Source organism: Ziziphus jujuba, chromosome 10 (genome assembly GCF_031755915.1).
Source record: "Ziziphus jujuba cultivar Dongzao chromosome 10, ASM3175591v1".
In the NCBI taxonomy this organism is placed as follows: domain Eukaryota; kingdom Viridiplantae; phylum Streptophyta; class Magnoliopsida; order Rosales; family Rhamnaceae; genus Ziziphus; species Ziziphus jujuba.
The window spans coordinates 16,760,960-16,786,760 of record NC_083388.1 but is presented as its reverse complement, the minus strand read 5'-3'; positions in this window follow the sequence as shown (position 1 = coordinate 16,786,760).

Sequence of the window (25,801 nt, the reverse complement as noted above, 5' to 3'; positions counted from 1 at the left end):
ATCCTATAGGAACCCTAGGACAGATCTTGTTACTCACATGCACACATAATGAAAGAACTTTCAAATCTCTCATCCAGTTCAAAATAAGAGTATATAACTATTATATATTATAGAAGACATATATCTATATATATACATTCAAGCTCACACTGAGATAAGGTTACCCTAATCTATCTATATATATACATTCAAGCTCACAGTAAGATAAGGTTACCCTAATCTCAAGTTCAAGTTCAAGTGTTGAGATTTAAAATGCAAATAAGGTTAACATTGTGGCTTATATCAGTCTATTGAACTACTAAAACCTTATATAGACAAAGGAAACCAAATATAATTTACTCATATAGGTCATTAATGTTTTTTTTTTCTTTTTAAATCTTAACTTATGAAGCAATTTAATAATTGACAAAGGAAATTTTGATGGTGAAATTACTCATCATATTGACATTGTATGAGTTTAGTGTTATATATATAGGTTAATTTTTGTTCATGAGAAGTGTAACTAAACAAAATAAACATGTTTATATATTTTCATTACCTCCTTGCAACCTTATTATTATGACATGACAAACATAAAAAGAATTATCTACCTTATACTTAATCCAAGCATTTTTTTTTTTATACATACGCAAGAAATATTAAATATGTAGAGATATCATTATCAAATTACCATGGCCTACCCAATAAAATATGACCCGCATGCATAGGAACAACATCACACAATACAACATCCGCATATTTATCAATGCTAAATTTTACTTTGGCTTGTTTATTTACTTTCATCTCACCACTATCATTATACCATTGTAATCTATATGGTTCCGGATGTTTAATGGTTACTAACCCAAATTTATCAAGTACCAAATTACTAATTACATTTGTACAACTTACACTATCAATTATCATACTACAAATGTTACCTTGAATTTCATATCGGATGTGGAAGATGTTCTCTCTTTGAATTTGGTCCTCATCTGTGTACACGATTAGAACCCTCCTTGCACCAAATTCAATTCAGCCCTAGAGGCTTTGAGTGTTTTGGATTCATCATGCCTTTCATCTCCTACTTCTTCATCATCAAATTTGGCTTCTCCTTCACTTTCTTCACTTTCAGACTCTAGTTCGCCATTACCTTTCAACACCATAATTCTACTATTCGAGCATTGGCTAGTGATGTTTCCTCATCCCTGGCACTTAAAACACACAATTTCATGAGTTCTAGATGGTTTAGGATCATATTTACCTTCACTTTTGTGTGCTTGGACAGATTCGATTTTGGACTCCCTTTTTGGCCGTGTTGTGCTTTCTTCTCCAAGTTTCGGCTTTTGTCTTGCTTCAAAGGGGGGATTTCTTCTTCAAGCACTTGGATTTTATCTCCCACTATTTGAAACTCCTTCAAGCCATGTACTTGTACCCCTCCTCTTGAATTGATTCTCAAATTTGATAGCTACATGCAACATCTCTTCAGATTCCACATATTGTTGCAATTCCAATTGGTTAGCAATCTTACAATTCAATCCACCTAGAAACCATACCATGGTTGGTTCTCTTTCTTCATTCATGCTCAATCTCATCATCAACATCTCCATCTCCTTGTAATAATCTTCCACAGACCTATTTCCTTGAGATAAAGATTGTAACCTTTGATGTAGCAACCTATGGTAATGAGTCGATACAAATTGCTTCCTCATGGCTCCTTTCATTTGTCGCCAAATAGTAATAAATTCATGGCCTACTCTCCTTCATGTATTTTGCTCATTATTCCACCATTGGAGTGCATACTTTCCAAAATCCATTGCTGCCATTTTACCTTCTTAGTCTCCAAATAGTTGTGACAGTCGAATATCATCTTCATACGCTCTTCCCACTCTAAGTATGCCTTCGGATCACTTTTTCCCATGAAAGATGGTATGTTGACCTTAATATTACCAAGATCATCATCCTCTTCCCTTGATTGTCTGCCATGGTTTTGCCTTCCTTGGAGAGAGAGCATAGATGTCTTCAAAATCCACCGCTAAATTTGACGTGATTCCGCCTGTGCCCGTTCAATCGACTACCCTCTGGGTACGGGTCCTATACAAATGAAGATGGGGCCAATCACTAGGGCACAAATTAAGAGATTTAAGGAAAAATTGGCTGGCTTTATTCATGGAGTGATTCAATCTCAAGAGGGCATGACAATACCTGAAGATACAAGACCCGTTTCAAGTCTCCAAGTGGTGGAGACCGATACGGACTCGGGTAGCTATTTTCATGCAAATTTGGACTCCAGGCAGCAAGGAATGGTTCTAACACTTCATGAACTCAATGAATATCATTAATATAACATGTAATCCAGCCAAATAATAATCAAAAGCATCTAAAAATGACTTGTACAGATAGCCTCTCAATTTGGCCGAAAATGTGCTTTTTTACTGCTGGCTTTGACTTTTCTTCTTGTTTGACTTATTCCAATCATGGGGCAACATGTGAGAATTATTATTAATCATATTTGTCAGCCTACATGGCATATAGAAGCTGATTTGGACCCCAAAAAAGCTGGAGATTGGTCAAAGATACCTTAGTAGTTAAACTAGTCAACTAATTTTCTAATTTGATTTTGACTTTTTGTTTTAGGAAATTAGTCTTTTATTTTGATGTTTATTTATTTATTTGCTAGAAAAATAAGTTTAGGAAAGTTATTATTTTAGTATTTTAATTGTAAATTAATTAATTCATAATTCAAAATAAAGGAATTAATTAATCCAAATTAGTTAAGGAAACTAAGAAAAATTAGGTACTTAAACTAAGAAAAATTAGGCACTTTCCTTTTCTTTACTTTCTTTTTCTCTACTTTCTTTTTCTCAACACTTTGTGTCCGGTTTTGAATTAATTTTTTAGGGCTTTTGCTTTGTAATCTTAGACTATTTAAAGGCTTAGTTTCAATGAGAAATCAAGCTTGAATTTTATACAGAAAATTATTTGTGAGATTGAATTCTCTTTGTTCTTTTGAACACCTAAAACACTGTTAGTGAATCAGTATTTTAGTTTGACTTATCAATAGGCCTTCCATCACCTATTGTGGCATCTTCATTATATACCAAGATTTCTAATCACAATTTGGTTACGGGCTAATATAATATAGGTTTAGGCGTAGGTCGTCCTAGGTTGATATCAAAATTATCTGCATAATTACCTTCTTCAAAATCCTCCCTATGCCATCCGCGACCTCCTCGACCTCAACCTCAGCCACCATGGAATTCTTACCTCAAATTTGGCCCACCTTGTGATGTTTCCAACCTATCCATCATTTGATCTAGGGGATCAAAGCGAGTTCATTTGTTGTAATAGCTCCAAGACTGCCATCATATCTGTGTGTTCACTGCCACTGCCAAAGCTCGGGAATCACCCTTGAATCTTATGAATTCCTCTTCATGAATTATTAATGTCACATCTCCTCTTCTCATCCTTGAATCTACCATGTTAGTATGAATAACATAAAAATAAAATAGAACCTCACCAAAATCACTCCCTTACGTGTGTCTCTCAAACAAGGTCTCAACACTCGTGTTTGCACACTAGTTTCGGCTTTTGACCCTTTTTTAAGCACACACACTCTTGCCTTTTTCCACTTAAAAGATTAACTCAAAGTTCTAATTAAAACACCCACTAAATAGAAATTAGATCACAAGTATGTTTTAATTAAACTTATCAACAAAACAGTAGCGAAAAGCAAGCAATACCGAGTGAATTAATAAATCCTTGTTCGCGGCTTTTCTAAGCAACAACAAGGTAAATTAACAAAGAAAATTTTGGAATCAATAAGAACTAGACTAGATGGTAAGAAATTAAGAATTCAAGAATAAAATTTAGAGAAAGAAATTCAAACACGAACAAGAATCAAATTCAACAAAAATATAGGATAGTTATTGGTTCTTGTTCTTTGTAATTCATGTTTTTGCATCAAATCCTTTAACTAATTTTAATCCAATAGTTTTACCATCCAAAATTCAAATATCCAGCAACAAAATTAAACTTCCAGCAACTCCAAATATTGAATAAATAAGCAACAATTCAGCAGCTCCAACAAATTTCCAACAAACAAATTCAAACTCCAAATTTCTTTATATTCGGCTTTTTTTTTTTTTTTTATTCACTCACAGAACTCAAGCACAACTCCAGTAGCAAGAATCAACAACCAAAATTGCAATACCAACACTAAAATTCCACCAAACCCATGACCACCAACAACAAAATTCAAATTTGCAATTTTTTTTTTTTTTTGTAAATTTATATATGTTGCCGCAATTCCTCTTCTTTTTTTTTTTTCTTTTTTTTTAAGATGCAGAACGTGTAGGACTATGGAAAAACCTTAACCTAATTTTAAAATTTTAGAATGACACAAAAACAAATAAAGCAAATAAAGATAGATCAAACCTAAACAAAATTCTTCTCTGATACCAAATGATACGAACTTAGGTCAACTCGTGCCTAAACCCGTATTATATTAGCCCGGATCTCAATTAAGTTCAGATTCTTATAGAAACCTTAACCCCTAATCAAATTGTGACTAGAAACCTTGGTTTAAAATGAAGATGCCACAATAGGTGATCGATGTCCTATTGATAAGTCAAAACTAAAACACTCACTCTCTAATGGTGTTTTAGGTGTTCAAAGAGAACTACGAGAATTCTATTTCACAAATAATTTTTTAAATAATATTGAAGGTGGGTTCTTCCTTAAAAATAAGCCCTTAAATATGCTAGAGTCACAAAACAATAAATCCTACAAATTTAGGTTAACCGGCCACCAAAGAGAAAAGGAAACATGTTGGCCGAAATTCACCTACTTTCCTAAACTAATATGCATTATTTAATTCCTTTATTTTGAACTAGGCATTAATTAATTTACAATGAAAATAATAAAATAATAATTTTCGTAAGTTGATTTTGTCCATCAAATAAATAAACAGAAACCAAATATAAGACTAATTTCCTAAAACAAAAAGTCAAAATCAAATTAGGACACTAGTTGACTAGTTTGACTACTAAGGTATCTTTAACCAATTTTCAGCTTGTTTGAGCTCCAAATCAGCTTTCGTATACCATTTAGAATACCAAATATTATTAATAATGATTCCCACATGTTTCCCCTTGATTGGAATAAATCAAACTTGCTTTAACAAGAAGAAAAGTCAAAGTGAGCAGCTAAACAGCACATTTTCAACCAAATTGAAATGTTATCTGTACAAGCTGGTTTTAGAATGCTTTTGATTCTGCCTTGACATGATTCCATGACCATTTGATGATATCCATTGAATCCAAGAAGTGTTGGATCCATTCGTTGCTGCCCGGAGTCATCATTGCACTAAAACAGCTACCTGGGTCCGTAACGGCTTCCACTACTTGGATGCTTAAAATAAGCTTTGTATCTTCGGGTATTGACAAGCCCTTTTGAGAATTATATAAAAGCATCCAGATTTTCCTTAAATCTCTTGGCTTAAGCTCTAGTGATCAGCTCGATCTTCATCCGTATCGGATCAGCACTTCAGCGGGTTGTCGGTTGTGCGGGCACGGGCGGATTCTCATTAGACTAGTTGCCAACTAAACTGTCTTTATTCAATCTCCATCTAGTTTAGGCTCCAAATCAGCTCCCATATGCAATGTAGGATTCAAAATAGGATTAATAATGATTCCCATATATTGCCCTTTGATTTGAATAAGTCAAACTTGATTGAACAACAAAAGAAGCCAAAGTCAGCACCAAAATGAGCATTTTTGACCAAAAATATGAGTTATGCGCACAAGTGGAATTTAATTGCTTTTGCTTCTACCTTGACATGATTCCATGTCCTCTTGGTGATATCAATTGAGTTCATAAAGTGTTGACTTTATTCCTTGCTGCTCGGGGTCCAAAAATATACCAAAACAGCTTGCTGGGTCCATTTCCGCCTTCCTAACCTGGATACACGAGACGGGCTTTGGATCTTTAGGTATTGTCATGCCCTCTTGAGATTGAATCACTCCTTGGATGAAGCTAACCAGATTTTCCTTGAATTTCCTAGATTGTGCCTAGTGATTGGTCCCGTCTACATTTGTAAAGGATCAGCACCCCAGCGGATAGTCGATTGTACGGGTACGTGCAAATTCTCATTAGTCAACCTCCTTGGTGTTCATGTCTTGGATTCAGCCCACCTTAGGAATTCTCATTTCCGTCCATTCTTTTATCTAGGTGATCAAAGCGAGCATTCATCCTTTGAAGTTGTTCCAAAACCACCAGCATGTCGTAGGTTCACCTTCAAGTCCTGTTGCTCTTGATTTGCCTTCGTATCCTATGGATTCCTTTTGAAGATTTTTTAATGAACTATCTCCTCTTCTCATTCTTGGATCCATCATGTTAGTAAAAATAATGCAAAAATCCTCACCAAAATCACTCTCTCACATGTTTCACTTAAACAAGGTCTCGACATTCGTGTTTGCACACTAGTTTTGGCTTTTAACGCTCTTTTAAACTCACACTCTCTTGCCTTTTTCCACTCAAATAATTATCTCAAATCTAATTAAAACACACTCAAAACAGCAATTAGATCACAACTATGTCCTAATTAAACTTATCAATAAAACAGCAACAAAAATCAAGCAAATACCAAGTGAATTGATAAAACCTGGTCTTGGCCTTGCTAACCAGAAACAAGGTAAATCAACAAGCAATTTTTGGAATTAACAAGGAATAAATCAAAATATTAAAGACCAATAATTCAAGGATAAAATCTGAAAAAGTGATTCAAACAATGAACAAGAAACAATTCGAACAAAATATAGAACAGTTGTTGGTTGTAGTTCTTGTAATTCAAGTCTTTGTCTTAATTCCTTTAACCAATTTTAATCCAAACAATTTTAGCACTTAAAATTCAATTTCCAGCAACTAAATATTGAACAAATGATCAGCTTACAATTGTGTTTCCCGAAAACAAACAATCCTCAATAATAATCTACCAAATCCGGCTCTTTATGCAATTTTTTTTTCTTCGACTTTTTTTTCTCCTTTTTTTTTATTCACTCACAGAATATAAAAGTAGCAAGAAACAACACCAAAATTACAATTCCAATGCCAAAAATTCAACAAACCCTATCCAAACTCCAACAACAACAAATTGCAAAAATTTGTAGGTTTTATGCAATATATTATCAAATCTTTTTTTTTCTTTAATATATGAATGCAACTAATTAAGATTAAAAACAAAAAAGAAAAATCAACAATAAACCAAATTACTAACAACAATTATGCAAAATAACCAACAAACTAGAAAGTAAAAATTTTGGATAAAACAAGGAAACAAATTCGGCTATGAAGAAACTTTAGTTTTTTTTCTTTTTAATATGCAAAAGGTGGATAGATAGGAAACAACCTTAACCTAATGTTAAAATTGCAAAATAACTCAAAAAAAAAATAAAGCAAATCAAACAAATCAAACCTGAACAAAATTTGGCAATGATACCAAATGATACGAACCTAGGTCGACTTGCTCCAAAACCCATATTATATTAGCCCGAATTAAAAATTAAGTTCAGATTTTAATGGTCACTTAACCCCTAATCAACTTGCGATTAGAAATCTTGTTGTATGATGAAAACGCTACAATAGATGATGGTTGTCCTATTGATAAGTCAAACTAAAACACTTGATCTCTATTAAGTGTTTAGGTGTTCAAAGAGAACAAAGAGAATTCTTTCTCACAAATAAATTTCTATATGAATGATATACTGAATATTATTGAGGAAATAAGCCTTTAAATAGATTTGAGGTCACAAAACAAAACCTTAGTTCAGCTAGGTAAAATTTGGCCAACAATAAGGAAACAAAAGGTGTGGCTGAAATTCTCACTTTCCTAATCTAATTTGAATTAACCAACTCCTTAATTTTGAAATAGGACTTAATTAATTTACAATCAAAATAATAAAGTACTAACCTTCCTAGATTAATTTTTCCAGAAAATAAATAAATAAAAATCAAAATAAAAGACTAATTTCCTAAAACAAAAGTCAAATTTCATATTAGGAAACTAGTTGACTAGTTTTACAACTAAGCTGACTTTATCCAATCACCAGCTAGTTTAGGCTCCAAATCATTTCCAATATGCCATGTAGGATGCCAAATAGGAATTGGCCCCTTGGAGTGCTCAATCACATTCATAAGTCAACAAATTCATTACTTGCTGCCCGGCGTCCAAATATGTACCAAAACAGCTTGTTGAATCCATTTCCGCCTCCGTAACTTGGATACACAAGATGGGCTTTGGATCTTTAGATATTGTCATGTCCTCTTGAGATTGAATCACTCCTTAAATGAATCTAACCAGATTGTCCTTAAATTTCCTAGCTTGTTCCCTAGTCGGTTGTACGGGTACGGGCATATTCTCATCACGAGGGTTTAGTTCTACTTTTTAACAAGGAAGCCTTTTCTTCAACAAGGATATGTCCCCTTCCCATACACTTTGAGCCTTTTCAAGTATCTGAAGCGAAGTCTAGCATTAGCTTAGGTCATATAGATGACTCCTCCAAATTAGGAAACACTCATTTTCCAATCCTAAGAAACCCATGCTTCTCTTTGTGGCCATAGTGTGTTAAGTTACAATCCTTAATTGACCACTCTTGGAAAGGCCATTCTTTACCATATTGTAACCTTTTATCCATATTTTTCTAAAACCATTTTTTCCTATTTTGCTTGGGTATGGACTTGGTTTGGCATGTTTTAGTAGCTCTTGAGCATTTATACGTTATATACGAGAGTGACATATATCGTTCTTTTGAAGTATTTTATATTTTACTAACCTTCTTAGGTGAGCAGAGTTTTAGCTTATTTGTTCTTTTTGGTGCTTTCCTCTAAGTTTATAATAGGTGTTCATTCAAAACAATCCAAGCTTGAGCATAATTGATTGGGCTCCAGCCACTCAAGAATTTAGAGGGTTCAACCTGGGCATGTGATGTGATTCCGCCCGAGCCGGCTCAACCGATAACCCGCTGGGGTGATAACTCAACACGGATGAAGACCAGACCAATCACGAGAGCTCAAATTAAGAGATTTAAGGACAACCTAGGAGCATTTATACAGGAAGTAATCAATTCTCAATAAATTTTATCCATACTTGAAGATACAAAGCATATTCTAAGCATCCAAGTGGTGGAAGCTGATACGGACCCGGGTGGCCGTTTTGGTGCAAATATGGACAACGGGCAGCATAAAATGGTTCCAAATATTTATGGATTCAATACATATGTCTAATAGGATATGGAATCAATTCAAGGCAGCTTCAAAGGCATTCAAAAAGCGGTTGTACAGAAAGCTTCAAATTTGGCCTGTTTTTTACTGTATTTTGTGCTAGCTTTACTGTATTTTGCTGAGTTGGCTTTTTCTTCCTCTTCCATGCATGGGAAACGTGTGGGACTTCATATTCAGCTTATTTGGAATCCTAAAAAGCATATTGAAGCTGATTTAGAGCTCAATTTGGTCAAAGATTGGTCAAAGTCAATTTAATCAAAAAGCTAGTATTATAGTTTCCTAATTTGATTCTACTTTTTGTTTTAGGAAATTACCAATACTTTTTAGTTGTTATTTATTTATTTTCTGGAACAATAAGTTTAGGAAAGTTATTATTTTATTATTTTCATTGTAAATTAATTAATTCCTAATTCAAAATAAAGGAATTAATTAATCCAAAATTAGATTAGGAAAGGAGTGAGATTTTCGGCCACCATAGGAAACTACTTTGTATGGCCAGTTTTCCCTTTGTTTTTAGGGTTTTATTTTGTGGCTTTGTAGCCTACTTAAAGGCTTATTTTTCAGTAAGAATGAAGCCTGAATTTTATACAGAAAATTATTTGTGAGATTAAATTCTCTTTGTTCTTTTGAACACCTAAAACACCATTAGTGAATAAGTGTTTTGGTTTTGACTTATCAATAGGATTTCCATCACCTATTGTGGCGTCTTCATTATATACCAAGGTTTCTAATCACAGGTTGGTTAGGGGTCAAGGTGACCATTAGAAATTTAACATAATTAGATCCGGGCTAATATAATACGGGTTTAGGAGCAGATCGTCCTAGGTTCGTATCATTTGGTATCAGAGCCAAATTTTGTTCAGGTTTGATCTATCTTTATTTGCTTTATTTGTTTTTGTGTTATTCTGAAATTTTAGCATTAGGTTAAGGTTTCATCCATCCCATACACATTCTGCATCTTAAAAAAATAAATAAATAAAAAATTCATTCCTAGTTGAATTAGGATTTCCTAGTTTTATCGTATTTTTGTTTCCTAGTTTGTTGGTTGTTTTTCATCATTGTGCTTGTTAATTTTGGTTTTTGTTGATTTTCCTTTGCTGTTTTAGTCTTAGATATTTGCAGTCATATATTGAAGAAAAAAAAAAACAAAGGAAGGGTTTACGGTGACATATTAAAAAAAAAAAATGCACTTTTGTTTTTGTTGGAGGCCATGGTTTTGGTGGATTTTTGGTGTGGAGTTGCAATTTTTAGTGTTGATCTTGGCTACTGCAGTCTTTTTATGTTCTGTGAGTGAAAAAAAAAAAAAAAAACAAAACAAAACAAAACAAAAGAAGAAGAAAAAAAGCCGAATAAAAAAAAATTTCAGTTTGTTGAATTTGGTGTTGCTGGAAATTTCTTTGAGCTGCTGCATTGTTGACTATTTGTTACATATTTGAGTTGCTGGATGATTATTTTTGCTGCTATATATTTGGAATTTTGGGTGTTTAAATTATTTGGATTAAAATTAGATAAAGGAATTGATGCAAAACTTGAATTACAAGAACAACAACCAACACTTTTCTATATTTTTGTTCTCTTTGATTCTTGTTCGTATTTGAATTTCTTTTTCTAGAATTTTATTCTTGAACTCATAATCTATTACCATCTGGTCCAGTTCTTCAAAATTCCAAAGTTTTCCCATTAATTTGCTTTATTTTGCCTAGAAAAGCTGAAACTAGGTTTTGTTGAATTCTTTCAGTACTGCCTACCTTTAGCTACTGTTTTATTGATAAGTTTAATTAAAACATACTTGTAATCTAATTGCTATTTTGTGGGTGTTTTAATTAGAACTTTGATTTAATTCTTTGAGTGGAAAAAAAGGCAAGAGTGTGTGAGCTTAAAAGAGGGTAAAAGCCGAAACTAGTGTGAAAACACGAGTGTTGAGACCTTGATTGAGTGAAATACGTGAGGGAGTGCCTTTTGGTGAGAATTTATTTTATTTTAGATTATTTATACTAACATGGCAGATTCATAGGTGAGGAGAGGAGATCCACCTTTGAGAATTAATGAAGAGGAGTCCGTAGGATTTAAAGGTGATTTCCAAGCTACGGGGAGTGGTGGGCAAACGAACATGAGGGCTATATTGGAGCAATTACAGTGGATAAATACCCAATTTGACCATTTAAATCAAAAGATGGACAGGTTAGAAACATCCCAAGGAGTGCCCAATATAAGGTTAGATGCTCACGGAGGTCGAGGTCGAGGAGACCATGGGCGACCAAGAGAGGAGTTTGAGGAGGAAAATTTCGGAGATGATTTTAAAGAAGGAATGGATGAAACATTTGCTGTCCAAGGGAGGCTAGGCCATGGGAGGCATAGGAGAGAGGATGTAGATGATGATCTTGGCAACATCAAGATAAACATTCCACCATTCATGGGTAAAAGTGATCCGGAAGTTTACTTGGAGTGGGAGGAACGAATGGAGATGATCTTTGATTGCCACAACCATTCGGAAGCTAAGAAGGTGAAATTGGAAGCAATGGAGTTTGGCCATTATGCACTCCAATGGTGAACCAATGAGCAAAACACTCAAAGGAAAGTTGGTGATGACTTGATTACTACATGGCGACAAATGAAAGGAGCTATGCGGAACCGATTCGTACCATCACACTATCATAAGTTGCTGCATCAAAGACTTCAATCTTTATCTCAAGGACATGGATCCATGGAGGATTATTACAAGGAGATGGAGATGCTTATGATGAGATTGAACTTGAATGAAGATAGGGAAGCAACCATGGTAAGGTTTCTTGGTGGTTTGAATCGTGAAATAGCCAATCAACTAGAATTGCAACAATATGTGGAATTGGAGGAGATGTAGCATGTGGCTATTAAATTAGAGCATCAATTTAAGAGGAGGGGTGTAAGCTCATGGTTTGGAGGTGTTTCCAACAGTGGAAGGTCCAATTCTAGTGGTTGGAGGAACAATCCCATCTATGAAAGTAAGCCAAAGCCGAAAGTCAGAGAAGAAAGTTCAAAGGAGACTAGAACCGAATCTGTCCAAGCACCAAAGAATGAGGTAAAATTAGATCCTAAACCTTCTAGAACTCATGATGCTGTGTGTTTTAAGTGCCAGGGAGGAGGACACATCGCTAGCCAATGCCCGAATAGAACAATCATGGTGTTAAAAGGCAATAACGAGCTAGAATCGGAAAGTGAAGAAAGTGAGGATGAAGCCAAGCAAGAGGAGGAGGACTTGAAGGATGAACCCAAAACCTTGCAAGCATCCAATGCCAAATTAAACTTGCTTTCTAGGAGAGTACTTGCTGCATACAAAGATGAGGATGAAATTCAAAGAGAGAACATCCTCCACACCTGATGTGAAATTCAAGGTAAATTTTGTAGCATGATTATTGATAGTGGAAGTTGTACAAATGTAATTAGTAATCTTGTAGTTGGTAAATTAGGCTTAACCACTATTAAACATCCAGAACCTTATAGATTACAATGGCTTAATGATAGTGGTGACATAAAAGTGAATAAACAAGCTAAGGTAGAATTTAACATAGATAAATATGTGGATGTTGTTTTGTGTGATGTTATGCCTATGCATGCCGGACATATTCTATTAGGTAGACCATGGCAATTTGATAAAGATGCTACTCATTTTGGTTGAGAGAATTGTATTTTTTTTAGATTCAAAGGCAAGAAAGTCAAGCTGGAGCCATTAACTCCAAAGAAAATATATAGAGACCAATTACTAATACAACAAAGGAGGGAGGCCGAAACACTTAAGGAGATGGCTAGTATGGCATTAACGGCTTCACCATCAATCCAAGAAGGTAAGTCCAAGCTTGCTGTCCAAGGTAAGCATCTTAAAACACAAATTGAGTGGAAAAACCTTGAGAAGACCGAAAGTGGGGTGAGAAGAATGGAGAAACCTGAGAGAAATTATAAGAAAACCGAGAGAGAGAAAGGAAAAGAAAGGAAAGAAAGAAAAAGTAAAAAATTTTATTTGAGTTTTGGGGATGTTAATGAGGCTATATTGGGTAAGAAACCATTGCTGGTTATGAACTACAAAGATGCTAAATTAAAAATGCTTTTGTTGTATAAAACTTTATCTGCATTATTAAAAGCTTTACTTAGTGGAAATTTGAAAATTTGGGAGATATTATTTGCTAATATTAAAGAGTGTGATGAACTTGTATTTCTAGTATTTGTTGTGATAGTGTTTGACCCAGGATATTTGGTTTGGCTGCACTCAAGAAAGAAGAGATTCACCGAACAAAAAAGTCCAAGCCTATGCCGCATGTGGACGGATCTTTTCAAGTTTTGGAGCTAAATAACAAGAATGCCTACAAGCTTGATTTACCGGGTGAGTATAACATCAGTACTGCATTTAATGTTGCTGATTTAACTCATTTTTTTTACAGGTGATGATCTTGATTTGAGGACAAATCCTTTTTAAGAGGAGGGGAATGATGTGATTCCGCATGAGCCCGCTCAACCGATAACCCGCTGGGGTGCTAACCCGACACGGATGAAGACCAGGCCAATAACAAGAGCTTAAATTAATAGATTTAAGGAAAACCTGGGAGCATTTATATAGGAGGTAATCAATTCTCAATAGAGCTTATCCATACTTGAAGATACAAAACATATTTTAAACATCCAAGTGGTGGAAACCGATACGGACCCGGGTGGCAGTTTTGGTGCAAATATGGACAATGAGCAGCATGAAATGGTTCCAAATCCTTATGGATTCAATAAATATGTCTAATAGGATATGGAATCAATTCAAGGCAGCTTCAAAGGCATTCAAAAAAAGGTTGTACAGACAGCTTCAAATTTGACCTGTTTTTTACTGTATTTTGTGCTGGCTTTACTGTATTTTGTTGAGTTGGCTTTTTCTTCCTCTTCCAAGCATGGGAAACGTGTGGGACTTCATATTCAGCTTATTTGGCATCCTAAAAAGCATATTGAAGCTGATTTAGAGCTCAATTTGGTCAAAGATTGGTCAAAGTCAACTTAGTCAAAAAGCTAGTATTATAGTTTCCTAATTTGATTCTACTTTTTGTTTTAGGAAATTACCATTACTTTTTAGTTTTTATTTATTTATTTTCTGGAACAATAAGTTTAGGAAAGTTATTATTTTATTATTTTCATTGTAAATTAATTAATTCCTAATTCAAAATAAAGGAATTAATTAATCCAAATTAGATTAGGAAAGGAGTGAGAATTTCGGCCACCATAGGAAACTACTTTGTATGGCCAGTTTTCCATTTGTTTTTAGGGTTTTATTTTGTGGCTTTGTAGCCTATTTAAAGGCTTATTTTTCAATAAGAATGAAGCTTGAATTTTATACAGAAAATTATTTGTGAGATTAAATTCTCTTTGTTCTTTTCAACACCTAAAACACCATTAGTGAATGAGTGTTTTGGTTTTGACTTATTAATAGGATTTCCATCACCTATTGTGATGTCTTCATTATATACCAAGATTTCTAATCACAGGTTGGTTAGGGGTCAAGGTGACCATTAGAACTGTAACATAATTAGATCCAGACTAATATAATATGGGTTTAGAAGCAGGTCGTCCTAGGTTCGTATCAGCATGTGGAAGGATTATCCACACAAGCCTATATCCTGTCGCACATACAAAGCCTGAATCACAATTTCAGACTTCATCACTATCTCATGCTACTTGCATTTTGGCAATTTTGCAAGCTTTTTCTAGTGTATCTAGGTTGATATAGAGTGAATCATCATTTAAAGTTGAGTCAAAAGCTAGGACCTCCTCGGATTGCAATCGAATTTCAATAGGAATAATTGCCTTTGAGTCATAGGTAAGATAGAAAGATGTCTCCCCGGTGGATGTGCAAGGAGTGGTCTAGTATGCTCATACAATTTTTGGCAACTATTAAGCCCATGCTCCTTTTAAAGACTCCATTTTTGTTAAAACAAATTGTACTTGATATCCTTATTTTTATAACTTTGACTTGCCTATTAGCTTGCAAGAGATGAAAATGCATTGCTAATTTAAAGGTTAGCATAAAATGCTAGGAACCACATATTATCGAATTGCTTATGAATTTAAAGGAATAATCAATGTTCTGCCATATACGTTTAATTATGTTGGATTCCATGATTTTTTCAAGTGGAGATGCCTTAACCCACTTGGTAAAATAATTGACTGCAACTATGGTAAACTTGGCATGTGCGTGTCCAACTGGTAAAAGACTGTTGCAATGTTTTCTCAACTTGCAAGTATGCCAATCAGGTACTAAAATGGTTAGCATAAGTAATCAGGTATCATACCCAAGGGAATAAGGGATTAATTCAATTTATTGTTTTATTGATTAAATTATGAGCACATTTTAGACAATCGTAACAAAAGAAAATTAAAATCAAACATTAAGAAAGCAAATAGCAAATAAAAGACAAAAGCAGGTTGTAATCAATTAATTGTGGATGTTGGGGTGAGAAGGTTATGACCAAGAGCAAGCTAGCTTGAAGTGTTAGCAACAAGCAAGCTTTTGGTGATGCTCTTGGGAATGGTTGTGTGTGAGTTGTGTTTTTAGATTTTGGTTATGGTGTTTTCTGGTTTTTAGGGTTACTGAAGTGTTCTAAGGTGTTGAAGAAGAGATAAGAAGAAGAGGAACACGTTGGCTTTTGAAAATAAGGCTTAGATATGTAGCCATTTCATTCATTTTACAATATAAGCTTGAAATTACAACTAGTTCACACATGCCAAGCATGTGAGCTTACAAAATGATTAAAGTATTTGAAATTTAAAAGGTAAAATGGTCAACACCTAACTTTTTATACACAAAAGAGTCAAAAACCAGCTGCAACATGTCTATTCCAAATATAGTAAAAAGTGGCACATGGTTTTGAACTAAGTTCCTATTGTTTAACTAGTTTGGGTAAACAACCAAACTAGCTTCACCTACTTAGTTCCCCTTTGTATCTGCTTATGAAACTTGGTTTGAAGCATCCTTGGTCATCAATAAATATTATTCCAAGAGCTAGGAAAGTTCTGGAACCGGATCATGGGCCAAACAGCTCCAAAACTGGCCCATACTCTGCATACTGGGCCCATCAGATATAGCAATATGTTTGGAATAGAAAATGGAATTTCCCATGTCATTTTGACCTGACATTTAAACCATAGTCTTCTATATATGTCTGTAGACATCCCTCAAAATTTCAGCCCAAAACTCCATTTGCAACCTGAGATATAAGATAAATAGTGGAACTATGTTGCTGGAAATTATGAATCCAGCACCATAGGCACTTCAAGCATAACATTCCTACTCTTTTGTGCATAATTTTGCCTATAATTTTGCATACATAACTTAGGCACAAAACATTATCAAAATATACCTTGAATCAATTAAAAACATACAAAAAATATAAACTCATAAAAGGAAAGGATTTGATACCAAGGTGTGCATGCTAGCCGGTGACATGCACCATCAAGTGGCAAAATTGCCACACTTCAACACTCCTCCTTGGCAATTTTGTATGAGACGTTGAGAAGTCCTCTCAATATCTCAAATCTCTTCTTTCCCAATGGCTTGGTGAAGATATCCGCCAAGTTCTCCTCGGAAGTCACATACTCCAACTTCACTTCACCACTTGCTTCAAATTCCCTTAAGGAATGATACTTGACCGGTATGTGCTTGGTCCTCCCATGTTGGACTGGATTTTGTGCAATTGCTATTGCTGAAGTATTGTCACACAATATTACCGTGGCTTCCTCTTGCTTCAAGCTCAAGTCCTCCAATAATTTCCTTAAGTCAAACACCTTGATTAGCACAACTTGAGCAAGCAATATACTCGGCTTCCGCTGTGCTTTGTGCAACGGTTTGTTGCTTCTTGGAATTCCATGAGAAAGGACCATTTCCAAGAGTGTAAATGTAGCCCGATGTGCTCTTGCTATCATCCAAAGAACCAGCCCAATCACTATCACTATAACCAAGCAAAGCTTCATTCATGCCATCCTTGTACCATATACCAAAATCACTAGTACCTTTCAAATACCTTAGGATTCTTTTTGCACAACTAAGATGATTTTGTGATGGACTATGCATAAATCTTGACAAAACAGCCACACTAAATATGATATCCGGTCTAGTAGAGCATACATATAAAAGGCTACCAATTAAACTTCTATAGATGGAAGGATTTACCTTTGGAGAATCATCATCCTTCACCAACTTGGTGCCTTCATTCATAGGTGTGGCAACGCTATTACAATCTTCCATGTCAAACTTCTTGAGCAACTCCTTCACATAGCTTTCTTGAGATATGAAGATGCCCTTGGATGATTGGACAACTTCAATTCCAAGAAAGTATTTCATCTCTCCAAGGCTAGACATCTCAAAGTTCAATTCTAGCTCACTTTTGAAATTGCTCACTTCTTTCTCATTACCACCGGTCACTAGGAGGTCATCAACATAAAGAGACACCAACACCATGCAACCATGAGTCCTAATATACAATGTAGGCTCATTAGGACTCCTCATAAATCCATGCTTTGTCAAAAAACCATCTATCTTGGCATACCATGCCCTAGGAGCTTGTTTAAGGCCATACAAGGCCTTGTGTAGCTTGTATGCCTTCTCTTCACTTCCTTTCTTCACAAAACCTTCGGGTTGCATAACATAGACCTCCTCCTTCAATATTCCATTCAAGAAGGTTGACTTCACATCAAGGTGATATACTTTCCAAGACTTTTGTGCCGAAATTGCAAGAAGAAGTCTTATGGTTTCCATCCTTGCAACCGGTGCAAAAGTCTCTCCATAATCCACACCGGCTTGTTGTGCATATCCTTTGACAACAAGCCTTGCCTTGTGCTTATTTATGGACCCATCCGGATTGTACTTGGTCCTAAAGATCCACTTCACCCCAATAGCATTCTTTCCCTTCGGTTTTGTTACCAAGCTCCAAGTGTCATTCTTGTTTATCACATCGATTTCATCTTGCATGGCTTGTCTCCACTCTTTTCTTGCCATAGCCTCATGGACATTGATTGGATCACTCAATGCCACATTACACCTTTCACAAATCTCATTAAGAGGTCTTGTGCCTCTCACACCATCACCAATCTCCAAATCAGCCCCTATGGAGATTTCTAGCTCATTCTCATCATATTCATCATCATGGGCAGCACCTTCATCATTTCCTTGTTCCTCATCATTATCATGAGCTTCAAGCCGATTGTCTTCATCCATACTAGCCAACTCCTCCTTACTACAAACCCATTTAGCTTCCTCATCAACTTTCACATCTCTACTTATCACAAGTTTCTTGGTTTCCAAGTTATACACTCTATATCCCTTGGTCACATCACTATAGCCAACCAAAACACCAACTTGTGACCTTTCATCAAGCTTTCCTCTCTTCTCTTGTGGTACTAGGATGTAACAAATGCTTCCAAATACCCTTAGATGATCAAGAGAAGGCTTATATCCAAACCAAAGCTCAAATGGGGTTTTACTCCTCAAAGACTTGGAGTAAAGCCTATTTTGGATGTAGATGGATGTATTAACTCCTTCGGCCCAAACTTCTTTGGCAAGCCACTTTCAAACAACAAACATCTAGTCATCTCCATGATGGTACGGTTTTTCCTTTCACATACACCATTTTGTTGTGGTGTGTATGGTGTAGTGAATTGATGAACTATACCATGATCCTTACAAAGTTGTTTGAAAGCCTCACTTGTGTATTGTCCGTCCTTAACACCTTTATAGTGCAACCGGATTGATTTTGCACTAACTTCATAAACTCTACAAACTTCTCCAAAGCTTGTGATTTTCTTTCAAGGAAATACACCCAACACATTCTTGAGTAATCATCAATGAAATTTATGAAATACTTGCTGCCATTTAAAGATGGAACACTCATAGGACCACAAATATCCGAATGTATAAGTCCTAACTTCTCCTTTGATCTCCAAGAACAAGATTGAAATGCTAGCATAGTATGCTTTCCTTTTTGACACACTTCATACACATGTTCTTGCTTCTCCACCAATGGCATGTCTCTAACAAGTTCATGTGTGCCTACCAATGACTTAAAGCTAGCATGGCCTAGTCTTTTATGCCAAAGTTGAGAGGTGTTCTCAACTTTGGTGTTCAATGCAACCGATGCACCATTTTCATCCATATTCAACCTAAAATTCTTGTTCTTCATTCCAACACACATTAATTCATTTCCATGTGGATCAACTATAGTGCATGTCATGTTTGAGAAGTGTAATGCATATTTGTTCTCAAGCATTTGACCTACACTAAGTAAGTTCTCACATAAAGAAGGTACATAGAGAACATCATGGATAGTTTTGATACCTTTGGTGGTGTGTATCACCACATCTCCTTTGCCTTTCACTTCCATCAAGGCTCCATTTCTAATTTTGACTTTGTTGTGGCTGCTCCTATCCAAGTTTGTGAACCACTCATGCTTGCGAGACATATGGTGTGTTGCTCCACTATCAATGATCCATCATTCATCATTCTTGATGCTACTAAAACAAGTAGCAACAAACAACTCTTCGGATTCACTATCACTTGCATTATCTTTAGCAACATTTGCTTGTTGCTTATCTTTCTTGTTTGCCTTGAATACTCTCTCCACATGACCCTTTTGTTGGCATTTATGGAAAAATGCATCCGGCCTCCACCAACACCTCCTTGGATGATGACCTTTCTTCTTGCAATGGTGACAAGGTTCATAGGACTTCCTCTCGGGTTTGCTAGTTTCACCTTTCTCCTTTATGACCTTAAGCTTGTTCTTCTTTTGATTTTGTGTCTTTTGATGTTGTTTAGACACAAATGCAGCCTCCATTGATTCTTCATGTCTAATCCTCCTCCTTTGCTCCGTAGCTTGCAAGGCATTCACCAACTCGGTCAAGGAAATTTCATTTAGGTTGCTTGACTCGTCCAATGAAGATATCTTAGCTTCAAACCTCTCGGGCAAGGAGACCAACACCTTCTCCACAATCCTTTGGTCACTTAATCTTTCACCTAGCACCCTAATTTGATTCACCACATTAAGAAGCCTTGTGGTGAACTCCTTAACCGTTTCTTTGTCTTTCATCTTGATAGTCTCAAACTCCCTCCTTAGGTTAAGGATTTGCATTTGCCTTGTCCTTGCACTCCCTTGGAACTCATCTTGAAGTTTATCCCAAGCTTCTTTGGCACTCTCACATGCCATTATCCTTGTGAAAATGGTATCACTAATACAAGAATGAATGGCGGTGAGAGCCTTGAAACCTTTAGCCAATTCCTCCTCATGGTGCTTGATTTGGTTAACCGTTGCCCCTTGTCTCAAAGGCTCGGGTTCTTGGGGATTTATGGTAACCTCCCAGAGACCATAAGCCTTCAAGTAGGCTTGCATCTTGATACTCCAAATGTTGTAGTTCTCCCCATTGAAGATAGGAGGAGAAGGAGTTGAAAAACTTGAAGAAGCCATGTGAATGTTGCTTTCTAGTATGAAGGAATATGAAAATATATTTGTGCTTTCAAGTATCTCTTCACTCTCAAGGAACGAACCAGCCCAAAAACCTCACAAATCTCACAAAAATATGTCTTGCTCTGATACCACTTTGTTGGGGTGAGAAGGTTATGACCAAGAGCAAGCTAGCTTGAAGTGTTAGCAACAAGCAAGCTTTTGGTGATGCTCTTGGGAATGGTTGTGTGTGAGTTGTGTTTTTAGGTTTTGGTTATGGTGTTTCCTGGTTTTTAGGGTTCCTGAAGTGTTCTAAGGTGTTGAAGAAGAGATAAGAAGAAGAGAAACACGTTGGCCTTTGAAAATAAGGCTTAGATATGTAGCCATTTCATTCATTTTACAATATAAGCTTGAAGTTACAACTAGTTCACACATGCCAAGCATGTGAGCTTACAAAATGATTAAAGTATTTGAAATTTAAAAGGTAAAATGGTCAACACCTAACTTTTCATACACAAAAGAGTCAAAAACCAGCTGCAACATGTCTATTCCAAATATAGTAAAAAGTGGCACATGGTTTTGAACTAAGTTCCTATTGTTTAACTAGTTTGGGTAAACAACCAAACTAGCTTCACCTACTTAGTTCCCCTTTGTATCTGCTTATGAAACTTGGTTTGAAGCATCCTTGGTCATCAATAAATATTGTTCCAAGAGCTAGGAAAGTTCTGGAACCGGATCATGAGCCAAACAGCTCCAAAACTGGCCCATACTCTGCATACTGGGCCCATCAGATACAGCAATCTGTTTGGAATAGAAAATGGACATTCCCATGTCATTTTTCCCTGAAATTTAAACCATAGTCTTCTATATATGTCTGTAGACATCCCTCAAAATATCAGCCCAAAACTCCATTTGCAACCTGAGATATAAGATAAATAGTGGAACTATGTTGCTGGAAATTATGAATCCAGCACCATAGGCACTTCAAGCATAACATTCCTACTCTTTTGTGCATAATTTTGCCTATAATTTTGCATACATAACTTAGGCACAAAACATTATCAAAATATACCTTGAATCAATTAAAAACTTACAAAAAATATAAACTCATAAAAGGAAAGGATTTGATACCAAGGTGTGCATGCTAGCCGGTGACATGCACCATCAAGTGGCAAAATTGCCACACTTCAACAGTGGACACTAGAATATAGATACTACCACTAACTACTCCAATTTAATTACTACCATGCATGTTTTCCTAACTTAGTATTTATTCCACCATACTTAATCATCAAATTTATAAACTTCACCCTTTGGCTCCTCATTGATTTGTAAACCCTAATTTAACTTCCAGTTTCATATTCACATTCAACATAAAAGTTAATTAAGCAAACAAAATACAGAATATGTAACCTTCACCTTCCTTTTGTCAATTATATAAATTAAGTATTTATCAAACAAGGCATAGAAAACACAAACTTTTCCAATTCTTCAATCATGTAAACTAAGTAAATTATTGCAAATCTATAGTTTTCATCTTTCGATACCTCAACTAAACTACATCATTTCCATATGTTGGAGTTTGGTGTGGTTTTGGGTTCACTTGGCCAAGAGTGTTGTACACAAGGTGTTAGTCTAGTGTACAACCTTTAATCCAGTTTTTTGTTTAATGTTTAGGTGATTTTTGTGTTTGTTTTTGGCATGGTGACATTTAGGATTGTTAGGGTTTTTGTTTTGAAGGAAAAAGAAGAAGATGAAGAAGAAGAGAAGAAGTTAGAGTAGGTCACACAAAACTAGACAGCACACTAATTCATCTTGCTTTTCATTCATTTGTCGTATATATAGATACAAAACTTGTCCCATACATGTGAGGTGTGTGTGGGACCAAATTGAAGTCTTTAAAATTCAAAATTTACACTTTTCCACTCAAAATTATGATACATAACCATTCAACCACCAGCTCACATGTGAGTGCATAATTATGACAAGGGTCGGTGAGATTTTAAATTTCAAAAAATTGTCTCAACCTAATTCTGTACTACTACTTTGACAAAATGGAAGGCTGGGATATCTTCATTCAAATTGCTTGAATTTTGGCATGTTGCATGTTAAAATATTAAGGATGAAATCTGGAGAATTCAAAGTCCAAAAGAATTGGGTAAGGCCTCCAATTCATCTCAAACTTATGGGCCATAACTGCTGGAAATCTCAGCAGTTATGCCAAATTGGAACCTACATATCTTGGGCTTCCCAAGGCCTTTTTGAGTTAATGTTTTTTCTATATTTTTTTTAAATGTCTATTAGAAAATATCCAAAAATAATAACCTTGTTCTAAAAGCCTAGAGAATGCCAGCCCCAACAATGGACCTATGTTGCTAGAACCACAATTTCCAGCACATTTTACAAAATAAAATCAATACCCAACAAAGAGACAAAAAATTAGGCATTCAAAAGACATTTAAAAGGAACATAAAACATAGAAATAAATATTACATTAAGACATTCAACAAAATATTTCTTGTGAAGAAAGGAAGAGGGTGCAAACCTTGATGAACTTTGGCTTACACAAGGTGGCAAAATTACCACCTTTTCAACACTCCTTGATAATCTTACTAGAGACATTAAGGAGAGTCCTCATTGCCTCAAATCTAGTCTTTCCAAGTGGCTTTGTGAACACATCCACAAGGTTCTCCTTTGAATTCACTTACTTCAAAGAAACTTCTCCAAGATCTTCAAACTCTCTTAAGTAATGATATTTCACTGGAATATGTTTTGTTCTTCCATGTTGTACCGGGTTATGGGCTGTTGAAATTGCTGAAGTGTTGTCACATTTGATGATGTTTGGACTTTTTGAGTATGACCAAGGATCTCCTATCAACTTCCTCAACCAAATACATTGGTTTGCACAAGATGAGCAAGCAATGTATTCAGCTTCCACGGTACTTTTAGCCGTTGTGCTTTGCTTCTTTGCATTCCATGAGAAAGGACGACTCCTAAGTGAAAACAAGTAGCTCAAAGTACTTCTCATATCATCAATGCAGCCCACCCAATCACTACCCAAATAGCCAACAAGCTTCAACTCATCCCCTACTTCATACCAAACTCCATAATCACTAGTGCCCTTAAGACACCTAAGAACTCTTTTGGCACCTTTAAAATGAGTTTGGGTGAGTGCTTGTATGTATCTTGAAAGCACACACATAGCATACATAATATCAGGTCTAGATGAGCACACATAAAGCAAACTACAAATTAAGGATCGATAAAGATTTACCTTTGGTGTGCCATCCTCCTTTTGGTACTTCTCTTCTTGGATCATTGAAGTGCTCATTGGATTGCATTCTTCAAGGTTAAATTTCTTCAAAAGATCCTTGATGTACTTTTCTTGTGATATAAATATTCATCTTTGGCATTGCATTACTTCCACACCAATGAAGTAATTCATGAGACCATGAGACCTAAGCTAGACATCTCAAACTCCTTGTCAAGTTCATGCCTTAGCTTATTCACATTTCTTAGGTCCTCATAGGTGACCAACAAGTCATCCACAAACAAAGAATCCACTATCATGCTTCCTTCAACCCTCACATACAAAGTAGGTTCATTTTGGCTCCTCCTAAAGCCATGTCCAAGCAAGTAGCCATCTATCCTTCCATACCAAGCCATAGGTGCTTGATTAAGACCATATAAGGCTTTGTGAAGCTTATAAACCTTATCTTCATAGCCCTTGGGTTGCTTCACAAACACTTCTTCTTGCAATACACCCTTCAAGAATGCCGATTTCACATCCAAATGAAACACACTCTATTATTTGTTAGCTGAAATAGCAAAGATGAGTATAATGGTTTCCATCCTTGCGACGAGTGCAAATGTCTCCACATAGTCAACTCCAGCTTGTTGTGCATAACCCTTGACCACCAACCTTGCCTTGTGTTTGCAAATGGTGTCATCCAGATTATATTTAGTTCTAAAGATCCATTTGACACCAATTGCTTTCTTGTTTTTTGGTTCAGTGACCAAGGATCAAGTCTCATTCTTCTCAATCATCTCCATTTCCACATCCATTGCTTCCATCCACTCTTTCTTCATCAAGGCCTCTTGCATACATGTAGGGTCACCAACTACAACATTACACCTTTCATAAATCTTGGACAAAGATCTCTCCCCTCTAACACCATTACCAAATTCCAAATTGGCTCTAATGGTTTCTTGAAGTATATCATCATCCTCCTCATTGTCTCATCATTGTCATCTTCATCATTGTTGTTTTCAACATTTCTTTCTTCATTTTCTTCTTCAATCCGTGTCTCATCCTCATTCACTAATAGCTCCTCCTTACTCCAATCCAATTTTCCATTCTCATCAATCTTCACATATTTTGTTATCACAAGCTTTTTAATCTCTAGGTTATAGACCCTAAAACCTTTGCAAACCTCACTATATCCCACCAAGACACCAACATTAGCTCTTTTGTCGAGCTTATCTTTCATGTGTGAGTGAACATGGGGAAAGCACACACTACCAAACACTTTAACATTCTCTAAATATGGTTTCTCTCCAAACCACAACTCATAGGATGTCTTTCCTTCAATGCATTTGGTGAAGCATCGGTTTTTAATGTAGGAACTAGATAGATAGCCTCAGCCCAAAATTTCTTTAGCATTTTCTTTTCATGTATCATACACCTAGCCATCTCCATCAATGTCCTATTCTTCCTCTCATACACACCATTTTGTTATGGTGTGTATGGTGTGGTAAATTGATGAATTATTCCATTTTATTTGTAAAAATCTTTAAGAGCTAGGCTAGTATATTCACCACCATTGTCGGTCATCAAGCACTTCAAAGTGGACCCACTTTGATTTTCAACCAACTTCTTGAATTCCATAATTTTGTCTAGAACTTTTGACTTATATGTGAGAGAATAAATCCAACACATCCTAGAGTAGTCATCAATAAAGGTGAGAAAGTATTTATGACCACTCAAGGAAGACACACTCATGGGACCACACACATCTGAATGAACAAGTTCTAACTTCTCCTTGGCTCACCATGCACCAATTTTAGGAAATGGCAACCTAGTGGACATTCCAAGTTGACAAACTTCATAC